This window comes from Panthera onca, chromosome B2 (assembly GCF_046562875.1).
Source record: "Panthera onca isolate mPanOnc1 chromosome B2, mPanOnc1 haplotype 2, whole genome shotgun sequence".
In the NCBI taxonomy this organism is placed as follows: domain Eukaryota; kingdom Metazoa; phylum Chordata; class Mammalia; order Carnivora; family Felidae; genus Panthera; species Panthera onca.
The window spans coordinates 59,298,752-59,311,115 of NC_138343.1; positions in this window are offsets into that span (position 1 = coordinate 59,298,752).

Sequence of the window (12,364 nt, forward strand, 5' to 3'; positions counted from 1 at the left end):
TTTCCTGTGACATCTACTTAAACTTTAAATTTATTGTAGATAAAATTGTGTATTTTGTTAATTATATACTTTAAAATTTTTAATACAGTACTTTCTCCAATTATTTTTTTATTTTTTAATTTTTTAAATTTTTTTAGTGTATGGCTATTATCTTTGCTTGGTTTCTTAGAAACCCTTTCCCCACTCCAGAGAAAGATTAATGTTTGCATTTTAAAGTGTGATTCTGGTTTCTTTTTATATTTACTTTTTTAATCCACTGGAATACCAGTTGAAATTTGGCATGAGAAAAGAGTTGAGCTTTGTTTTTCCACAATTATTATTTTTTAATTAAAAAAAAATTTTTTTAATGTTTATTTATTTTTGAGACAGAGAGAGACAGAGCACGAACGGGGGAGGGTCAGAGAGAGAGGGAGACACAGAATCTGAAGCAGGCTCCAGGCTCTAAGCTGTCAGCACAGAGCCTGACGCGGGGCTTGAACTCAAGGACCGCGGGATCATGACCTGAGCTGAAGTCGGACGCTTAACCGACTGAGCCACCCAGGCGCCCCACCACAATTATTTTTTATAGATTACAATGCTTTCATATGGTATGAAAATTTACACACATGGGTAAGTTAAAGGAGTATTGCCAAGCAAATATTTAATGTTCTCTCTAATTGGTTCTATTTTTGGGAATGTTATCAATAAGTAGTTTTTGCAGTTATAGCTGATATCCTATTTTTTTTTACCTAGAATTTGGAAGTTTACAGCAAAACATTTATTTGTCTATTTACTTATTGTACCCTGATATGATACGGTACCATACTTTTTATTTCTTGGTTTATTTGTTGTTTTTTTGTTTTGTTTTGTTTTGTTGGAGGGTAAAATAAATATACCTCTGGTTCTTTTTTAAAAGGTATTTAATGCTAGACTGTTAACACATAGTTTTGTGGTAGAGTCTTCTCCCTACTGAATGTGGTAAGAAAAGACCTCAAGATAAGGGAAGGCAACCTGGCTGTGTGCATGTGACATCCCTCACGACCCTGTAACATGAGACCACACAATCAGACTGTATGTCTATAGGTTACCCTTATGGGGGAGAGAAAGAAGTAGAAAATGTATAAAAGACTACACCATGCGGCATTTGGGGCTCAGTTTTTCAGGTATGAATCCAACTGAGCCCGTGCTGGCACGAATGAAGTTGCTTCCTGGAAAGAAAAGCCTTGGTGTCATGACTCTCTGTGTGAAACCTGCTGTAGTTTTATTACTGTTTTATTATATTTAGTTTGTATTTAGCAATATAAAATAATTTATTGCTGTTTTGTTTTTCTATCTTTATTTCTCCATTTTTGATGATAATGCCATGATGCTTTTTTCTTTTTGCTGATATATAATTGATCACCATTTCTACTTATTTTTGTATGTTGCTGTTTTGTTCTTTTGTAGACAAAGTATAGTTGATTTATTTTATTATTTATCCAGTCTATAAATCTTGTATATGGACATCTTGTTTCATTACTTTTCTTCTATTAATGTTTCATTGTTGTTTTCCTTGGTTTCATACCTTACAATCACCAAAATCATGTGTAATTTATCTTAAAAAATACATATAGGGGCACCGGGGTGGTTCAGTCATTTAAGCACCCTACTCTTAATCTCAGTTCAGGTCTTGACCTCAGGGCCATGAGTTCAAGCCCCACACTGGGCTCCATACTGTGCATCAAGTTGCTTAAAAAAAAATACATATAGTATAGTCTAGATTAGAAGATGTGCAGGTACCTTAAGGAAAATGTGACTATTTTCAATGTAATAGTTCAGTAACTATTATTTGAATATTTGTAAATTACTTAAAGGCACACTATTTTTACATTTAACTTAGATTATAGCTAGCTCATTAACTGTAAAATATTTAATACCTCTTTTAATTTTATTTACATGTAAAATATCTCATAATTTTCTGGTGGGCAACTAAGGGACATGAGTATTTTTCATGGCAGTAATACTCATTCCATGGCTGAATATAATTATCAATTTTCAGGGAGGAAGATCTTCCTCTGCCATGTGGAGGATGTAACTCCATTGAGGAAATAACTTTACTTTTTTTATTTTTATTTTTTTATTTATTTTGAGAGAGAGAGAGAGCATGCACAAGCTGGGGAGGGGCTGAGAGACAGGGAGAGGGAGAATCCCAAGCAGGCTCCATATTGTCAGAATGGAGCCCCATGTGGGACTTGAACTCTTGAACCATCAGATATGACCTGGGCTCAGGAACCATGAGATCATGATCAAGAGTAAGATGCTTAACCAACTGAGCCACCCACGTGCCCCTGCCCTATGGTTTTTCTAGTTGAACTTAGAATCAAATTAACATAAGATAGATTAACAGGAGGAAAATCAAATTTAATAGGCATATGTACAGGGAGTCTACACAGACATGAAATTCTAAAACCAAGGAGGCACCAGGAAGTTTATAAAAGCTAAGGCAAAGGGTAGGGTCTAGGGCACAAAGGGGAGAAAACTCATTAACAAAAAGGTAAAAAGGGATATTTGGAGCAAGACAAGTTGGCTCTATTAGGCAGATAAGTTAATTGGTAAAGAGGAGGTCTATTAACAGCTCTCTTCCTGTTGCTGGCTCTTTCCAATGTAAATTTAGACCCTTATGAGTAAGCCAGAGAGCTTTTCCCTGCATCTTCTGGGTTTTTATTACTTTTAATTTGAAATAATATTTATGCCAAAGTGGCACATTTTGGGGTATCTCATCCTGCACCCATTCACAATCAAATGAGGATCTATTTTGCACTTAGTAAGTTGTTCCCGTAGTGCACAAAAACACTGTTCATATTGAGAGAGGTAAAACTCATAGATTATATCCTTCAATGTATTACAAAATTAATGAGAAAAAAAAAACTTATATAAAGCTATTGGTGTTTAAAACCAAACTCTAAATAGATTAAATGCTTTTGTATTAGGGTTGGGGATACCGACTAGAAATTATGTTACATTTCAAAGAAGAAAGGACACAACCATGAGGAGAGACTTCACCTCAGTAAGGTTCATGAAATACCTGCTTAACTCAAAGAATGGGTTTAGAGTAGGTGCTCTTTTTGTAACACCTTTGAGTTATTTAGTACACTCTTTTTTTTTTTTAACATTTATTTTTGAGAAACAGAGGGAGACAAAGCGTGAGCACGGGAGGGGCAGAGAGAGAAGGAGATACAGAACCTGAAGCAGGCTCCAGGCTCTGAGCAAGCGGTCAGCACAGAGCCTGATGCGGGGCTTGAACCCACAAACTGTGAGATCATGACCTGAGCCGAAGTCGGACGCTCAACTGACTGAGCCACCCAGGCGCCCCAGTACACTATTCTTTAAACCGCTTTTCTCTGTCGATGTGAACTCCTGTGAGGGCAGAAAGGACAGTCTTTATCCTTGTATACTATAAAGACTATACAATAATATTGAAAGGACAATTACATAAATACTAAATATTAGGCATTACAAATAAAAAATCTGTTACAAATTTTAATATTTTTATAATGTTTTATTACCCTCAACAACAATGCACTCTAAAATGGCATGAAAATAGCTACAGACAACATGTCTTGACAATTATTTATATTAATGTTTATGTCCTATAAAATTATACCCATTTTGATGAGAAGTGATTTCTTGACATTCTTATAATTCACATATACTGTAGCTTAAAATACCAACAGTACTTTTCTTATTAAGAACAGAATGTCTGATTTCTTCCAACATGATTGGCATTGGTAATTGACATAAATGAAAATTGTTTCTTCTTTAAATGTCCTTGGCCGGATGGTTGTGGGGAGATTTAGAAGAACATGATCATCTGTTACCCTTATAAAAATATTAAAACAGCAAGAGCACATCTGATGTTGAAGGAAAAAATTGCATTTTCAATCAGTGTCTTGTGAAAGTAATTAGAAGTTCTGTCTGAGAAAGCAAATCAATAAAAACTATATGTAATATCCTGTTTCCAGCACCTGCTTTTCTGAGGGGTTGCTTTTTTTTTTTAATTGCAGGAAAGTGGGGAATAATAAATATAATTTAAAAAGAAAACCATTTTTTTAGTTGTAAGTACTCCCAAAGTAATTTTACATAGAACAAAAAATGAGGAGTATTGTTACATTCAGTAGCATAATCTAGATTCAATATCTATCACTCATTTTTTTTAATGTTTATTTATTTTAAGAGAAAGAGAGTGAGCACACAAGAGATAGAGACCAGGGGAGGGACAGAGAGAGTGGAGAGAGAGAATCCCAAGCAGGCTCTGTACTGTCAGAACAGACCTTGGCACATGGGGTTCCTTCTCATAAACTGGGAGATTATGACCTGAGCCTAAGTCAAGAGTTAGACGCTTACCCAAATGTGCTGCCCAGGTGTCCCATAGTTCATTTTTGTCTCCCAGTGCTTCTCAAAGTGACTGGCAAAGACTTGGGTTTCAATAGTAGTCTTTAAAATTATCTTTAACTGAGAGTAAAGAAATATTAGGAATAATCTCTTAAAATATAGTCATTCTATGATTAAATTGTTATGATTAATAGACAACCTTACAGTGTTATTACAAAACTGAAATGAGTAAAATCTGAGGACTGAACAAGATTATCTGTTTAATCTTTCATTCATATTCTGACTTGATCCATTGCTTGTTTATGGCAATTTAAATAAAAATAAATAATGTGCTATCATAATTGTGTAAGATATAAATACGGATAGAACATGTAGATTTGAGGAGATAACTTTCTAAAAAAATTTTTAATTTTTATTTTTGAGGGAGAGGGAGAGACAGAGAATGAGCAGGGGAGTGGCAGAGAGAGAGGGAGACACAGAATCTGATGTAGGCTCCAGGCTCTAGCTGTCAGCACAGAGCCTGATGGGGGACTTGAACTCACGAACCATGAGATCATGACCTGAGCCGAAGTCAAACACTCAGCCGACTGAGCCAGCCAAGCACCCCAGTAGATAACTTTCTATTGCCAATAACCTTTTAATTAAAACTTAAATACACTTTTTTTAAAATTTTACATCACTGAAAGTTGTTCCACAATTTAATGACTAATGAACAAAAGTTGCCATTTTGTTTTTATCTATAACATGGACCTCGAATCAAAAATAATTTTTATGTATATCTAAATATGTTAAAAAATAAATATGTTCAAATCCTATTTTGTAGTATGCTACCAACAAAACCTGACCCTTTAGATTGACCTGACCCTCAAATTTAGAATCTGAACATAATAACTAGATTCAGGAAAGCCTAACAGTCATTCTATAGTTTATTCATATACATATTTTATATATATGTAAAAATTAAAATACATAGTAAATGTATTTATAAATATATATTATATATTAATATATTATATTATATTAAATATATTTATGTAAATATAGAATATATTTATACAAATATTTTATTAGATATATATTTATATATTATATTTATATATAATATATAAATATATATTATAGTTAATAATATATTTATATAAATATATAATATATATAAATATGCAATATATTTTATATATAATATATTATAATATATATTATATATAAATATATTTAATATATTAAATAAATATATAAAAATATATTTATTTATATATATAATATAAACATATATATTTATATATTTAATATATTAATAAATATATTATATATTCGAATATATAATATATTTATTAATATATTAAATATATTAAATATATAATATTTATATATATTTATTAATATATTAAATATATTAAATATATAATATTTATATATATTTAATATATAATATTAAATATATTTATATATATTTATATATATAAATTAATTAATTATAAATTAATATATAATTATATATTATATATATATAATATATATAATTATATATATTATATATATTATTATATATAATTATATATTATATATATTATATATAATATATAATAAATACATAATAATAATATAATATATATAATTATAAATTAATATATAAATTAATATATAAATAAATAAATTATATATAAATATATATAAATAAATAATAATATTTAATATATAATATTAAATATATTAAATATATTAAATATATAATATATTAAATATATTAAATATATTATATATTTAATAAATTAAATATATTATATATTTTAATTTTTTTAATGTTTATTTATTTTTGAGTGAGAGAGACCGAGCACAAGCAGGGGAGGGGCACAGAGAGAGGGAGACACAGAAACTGAAGCAGTCTCCAAGCTCTGAGCTGTCAGCACACAGCCTGATGTGGGGCTTGAACCCACAAACTCTGAGATCATGACCTGAGCTGGTCAGATGCCTAACCGACAGAGTCACCCAAGTGCCCCTATTTTTTATATTTTTAAATCAAATTCAGAAATAATGCAGAAAATAGAAAAAAAATCATTAAAAAGAAAAATGAAAAAAAAAATCAGATAAGGTTTATATTTAGTAACCATTTGACTTCAACAGAAACAAATCCTTAGTTTCAATTGCAAAGCCTCTAATTTTGTAATATCTAATTAGTTCCATAAGAGTGTTGAAAGAGTATTTTCCTCCTGCAAGTAGTTTATATGTCAATGGAATAAATGTAATATAAGTCATATATATATTTGAGGTAAAAGTGACATGAATTTCAAATTATGGTTGTACCAGATTAAGTTTTGGTGATATATTAAAATATATTTTAATACAATAGAAGAAATTTGATATAATTTGAACCTCTATATTTTTAAATAAAATTTATCTTTTGGAGCAATTTTAAATTCACAGCAAAATTGAGGGGACAATATAATATAGAAATTTCCCATATATCTCCTCTCCACACATATGCACAGCTTCCCCACTATCAAAATACTGCACCAGAGTGGTACATTTTTTATAACTAATAAACCTATATTGATAGATTATTATCATCCAAAGTCTGGTTTATCTTAGGCTTTGCTCTTGGAGTTGTCCATTCTGTGGGTTTTGATAAGTGTATAATGACATGTACATACACCACTATAGTATTATACAGAGTAGAATCACTACCCTAAAAATCCTATTTTCTCCCTACTCCACAAGCTCTGACCTGATCATTTTACTTTCTCTCTAGTTTTGCCTTTTCCAGAATGTCATTTATTTTGAATCACACAGTATGTCAGCTTTGAGATTGGCTTAGTAATTGGCATTTAACCTTCTTCCAAGTCTTTTCATGGCATGATGGCTCTGTTCTTTTTCGCACTAAATAATATTCTGTTGTCTGGATGTACCATCGTTTATTTATCCATTTACCTACCGAAGGACATATTGATTGCTTTCAAGTTTTGACAATTATGTATATATCTGTTGTAAATATCTGTGTGGGGTTTTTATGTGGACATACATTTTCTGCTCCTTTGGGTAAATACCAAGGAACACAATTACCGGATTGTATGTTTAGTTTTGTCTTTCAAAGAGACTATGTCATTTTGTATTCTGCCAGAATTATATGAGTTCCTGTTGTTCCTCATCCTCACCAGCATTTGGTGTTGACTGTATCCTAGGATTTGACCATTCTAATAGGTGTGGAGTGGTATCTCATGTTGCTTTAACTTGCATTTCCTGATGGCATAGGATGTAGAGCACCTTTCCATATGCTTATCTACCATGTGTATATCTTCTTTGATAGACGTCTGTTCAAATTTTTGGTCCATTTAATGAGGTTGTTTGTTTTCTTATTGTTGAGTTTTAAGCTTTCTTTGTATACTTTGGATAACAGTCCTTTATCAGATAAGTTTTTTGCAAACATTTTCTCCAGTCTGTGGCTTACCTTCTCGTTCCCTGGACATTGTCTTTCACAGAGCAGAAATTTTTAATTGTAATGAAATCCTGGTTATCCGTTACTTCTTTCATGAATTGTGTGTTTGGTGTTGCATTGACCATATATTTTATATGTGGTTCATATATATAGTCATGTGAAATCATATATGTTAAATTCATGAAATTTCTTTTCCATTTATATCTCATAGTATTTTAAATTTATATGATCTATACTAACTTAAATATAATTTTGGATGTGCCATGAGTGAAAAATATAACACGTAAAATGTATGTTATGAAATGTATGTGCTGAAAGCATGGAGCCTGCTGGGATTCTCTGTCTCATTCTCTCTGCCCCTTCCCCACTCATGCTCTTTCTCTCTCTCAAAATGGGTAAATAAACATTTTAAAAAGTTTTATTAACTGATCAATACAATACTTTTTGTGTATAGTAGCTGTAAGTAATGGATCACTGTGTTTCCTGTCTATTTGTTCCATTACACATCTTGTTTCTTATTCTCGTATTTATGGCCAGTTTTTTCTACTTTTTAATTTTCTCTCACCCATTCAAAACACATAATACTACCTTAATAAATAATCATGAATTATTTTTGGCTTAATATAACTTTACAAGGGAAGTATGATCCTGTGTGAATTTTACTGCAGTAATTACTAATCCATAGAAGATCCTGGGACGCCAACAGTACTTCTCCAAATGTGGAAAAGCCTGCAAAAAGTTTGGTGGTGATATAGAATAGAACTATGAATAATGACTGTAACAGAAAGGGAAGAGGAAGAATAGAATAGAGTAAAAGAAACCAAGTTGCAGTGATATATTCAGGTCATAAATATCTGTAATTTAAAAAATTAAACTTGTTTAATCACATTTTTAGAGTGTATATTTCACCTAAATAATAAATAAAATCTAAGAACAATGTTTAATATGCTATGAACTATTTAATTTGTATCCTGCCCTCAATGGTAGGTATATTATGAGCAAGATGCCAAAATATTACTATTGCAAGAAAAAAAAAGCCAGTGTGTGGTTTTTGATTGCTTAAGTGAATATTCACACCATTTTTTCACTTAGCTTTATTTAATAGCATTCACTTAAGTTTATCAAACATCTCCACTACAAAATACTAACTCCAATCTTCCAAGTAAAACTTATTTTCTGTCTCTCTTACTCCTTTCTCACCATTTCTTGACTTCACGGTAGTCTCAGATTATTTTCACACAATATTTTCCATAACTCTATTTGCTCCATTCTACTGTGTTTTTCCAACAAAAATCTCACAATTCATCACCTCAACTCTCTTTACATAACTTTCAACCTTCTTGCTTTCCAGATAACCCATCAAGTGAAGGCAAACCCTGTATTAATCAAGTACTACACCCATGTTTTTCACTTGGAAGTATAAAATCACTTGATTACTCATGATTTGTACCAATGTAATTAATTTTCTCCTACATTTTGTAGGTGCTTCGTATGTGGCCTATCTTCCTTTGTGACCTAAGTTTGCTTCTTTGCCCATTCTCCGTGGTAGAATAATTTGAGATTTGCCACTTTCCTCAAGTCTCTGGCATTTGTTGCCTCTCAGTCTGTGAAGATCTTCGAATAGGATATACTGTAAGATCATCAACATTCAAGGAAAATATTAAAGGAGTAAAAATAGAAAAAAAATATAAAAATCCCTTAGGTCCCTTTTGAACATTAGTCATAACTATCCTCAATACTTGCTAAATTTAACATTTTACTAAATTTTGATGAAGAAACAATAGTAAATTCAGGCTATTATGATGAAGATGATACTTTGTAAGACCAGAATTTAATACTTTTCAGTATTTTAAGTGAACTAGCCACTAGAAATAAACTATGGTATTTTTATGATTAAGAATTTTGTGTTGAACTGATTTTATTCAAAATATTTATTTCTTATTTATCTTTGTTATGCTTACTCTAAAGTTACCTCAGTCTTCCTTTGAGAAATTGAATATGAATATTTTATATCTGTAGAATATTTAAAACAAAAGAGTTTAAAGATGTTGGCTATTCAGGGTTCTTGGGTGGCTCAGTTAAGTGCCTGACTCTTAATCTTGGCTCAGGTCATGATCTCATTGTTTTGTGAGTTGGAGCCCTGCATCAGGCTCTGCACTGTTGGCGCGGAGCCTGCTTGGGATTCTGTCTCTCTTCTCTCTGCCTCTCACTTACTTCTGCTCTCTCTCTCTCTCAAAATAAATAAGTGAACTTTAAAAAAAATGTTGGCTATTCAAAAATTTGCATTGGCTTGATTGTAAAATCATGTAACTTAATAAGACTTTAAAGAAATATATAATAGTTTAACTTTAAAAAATGTATAGCAGTCTCATAAGAAAAATAAATCTATACATAAGTTGTTGAATTTGAATGTTGACTTCTACAATACTGAAATCTTTTTAGCTAGAAATGATGTTTTGCACATGCTGAGGGTAATAGAAATTCATGGGGATGGTTTTGATGTGTAAGCATTTTGTAAATATAGTACAAATCACTGTGATTCATTGTGCTATCTATAAAACATTTTGATTTTCCAATCTCATAGGGAAGTAAAAGGATTTATAAAGGACTATAAAATGTTTTGACTGTTCTCACAGAGAGTATTACTATTCAACTTCACCAGAAATTGTACATAGTGGACATTGAATTGAAACAAATTTTGAAGGCATCATAATTCCTGGGTGCTTCCTTTGTTTGGGGAAAATTGTTTAACATTTTTATGCTTAGCTTTCCTGATCAATAAAATAAGAATAGAACAATGTTATCCTTAGCTTCTTGACTGTCTCATAAAAGTGCCATGTAAAATATTGAAGATGATTTGTGCTTTAGGAAATCCAAGGATTTGCTTTCTTTCCATAGTGAAAAATATTTGAAAAATTAATAAGATGAAACTATTCAAAATCAATAATATTCTCAATGTACGCACTGCAAAGTGATTTTTCTTTTAATATACCTTAAACTACTCCCTTTGTCATACATTGAAGTTTTAGCGACTTTGTTTGGAAATTGTCAACATCAGCTAGTAAAACTGCTAAAAGATCTGTGAAAGTCATCACATCATTTGTAGAAAAAGGGAAGGTTTTTCTTTTACCTATAAGATTCTGTTGCCCACATCTGCTGGTAGAACTTGATTATCAGAATCCAAAGCATCATAATGTCAAGAGAATTGGAACAATATAAAATTATTTAAAAATTGATTTTGAATGAAAAGACAGTGTGAATGAGAAAGAAGAGAGAGAACAAGTTAGCTATTGCTACTTAAGAAGTTACTTCCTAAAGTCAGTGGTTTAAAATAGCAATCATCTTATTCAAAGATCTGTAGATCGGTGCATGTTAGTGGATACAGGTTGCCTTGGCTGGACTGAACTGGTCCTTGCTACAAGATTTAGCTGGTGTGAAAATCCACACCATAAGACCTTTATGTTCATTTATTCAGTGAGCATATTCTTTTCATGACAATGGCAGGGCATAAGAAACCAAGAAGAAACATGTGTTCTTCTAATTCCTGGATTTAGAATTGGCACAATCTTAGTTTCTGTGCATAGGTCTCATGGATGAACACAATGTCAAATGATAAGAAAGTACATTCTACGTTTATGGAAAAAAATAGAATTCTGGGTGGAAGATGCAGAGGTTGAGATAATAATTCAGTTTTCACAGGTTCTAATCATGAGAATGAGACCAGCAAATAAAAGAGTCATTATTATTGTTACAGGCTCATTTGGTTACCACATGAATGATTCTCTCAAAGAAACGCATATAATTGAAAAATGCTACAGAGGCAGGGATCAAGTTACCTCGGGAAAGGTAGCAAGAGTTTCCTTAGCCTGGGATACCAGTTTTGGAACTACTTGGCATGGAAATTATCCATTCCTGAAACAGAAAGTGGACTTTGGGAAACCCCCTAAAAGAGTGGACTCTTGGTGAAGATGTCCAGACATTCTTGATATATGACACATTATGTGAGCAGGGCATGGTGGGTTGGTCGATGGATGCATGTCCTCGCAGGAGTAAGGTCAGATTCTTCTTCTGAGAAATTTTCCCACTAGTTCTCAACTACCTGCCTTAGTTCTGGTCTAGGCATATTCTCTCCACATTCCCAGGTAAAATAAATAATTTATTAAATTATGTATTAGGTTTAGTATCATAATGAAAACCCAAGAAAATTTTGACAGCCTATTTTTATACCTACTCATCAATCTAGATTTTTACACTCTTCTCAATTTAAAACTTAATAGATTTCTTTCTCTTCTGCCAACACACACTGATTTATCTACTCAAAGGCTATGCTATCTTCTTTTAAAACTCTAATGTTTTCTTGATTTTTTGCAATAAGTGACTTAATTGAATATGCTCTGATGCACAGGTATCGTTACTTATGTAGAAGTCATCCAACTGGGTGTACTTTTTATTTCAAGCTTCTTTCAAGCTTCTCATTAAGGTTGGTGGTCTTCCCGTAATGTAATGAAAAGAATGAAGTTAAGCTGGGACTGTTTCTTATCAACAGTAGTTGATAGACTTTTCTGTTCTACACATCTATGT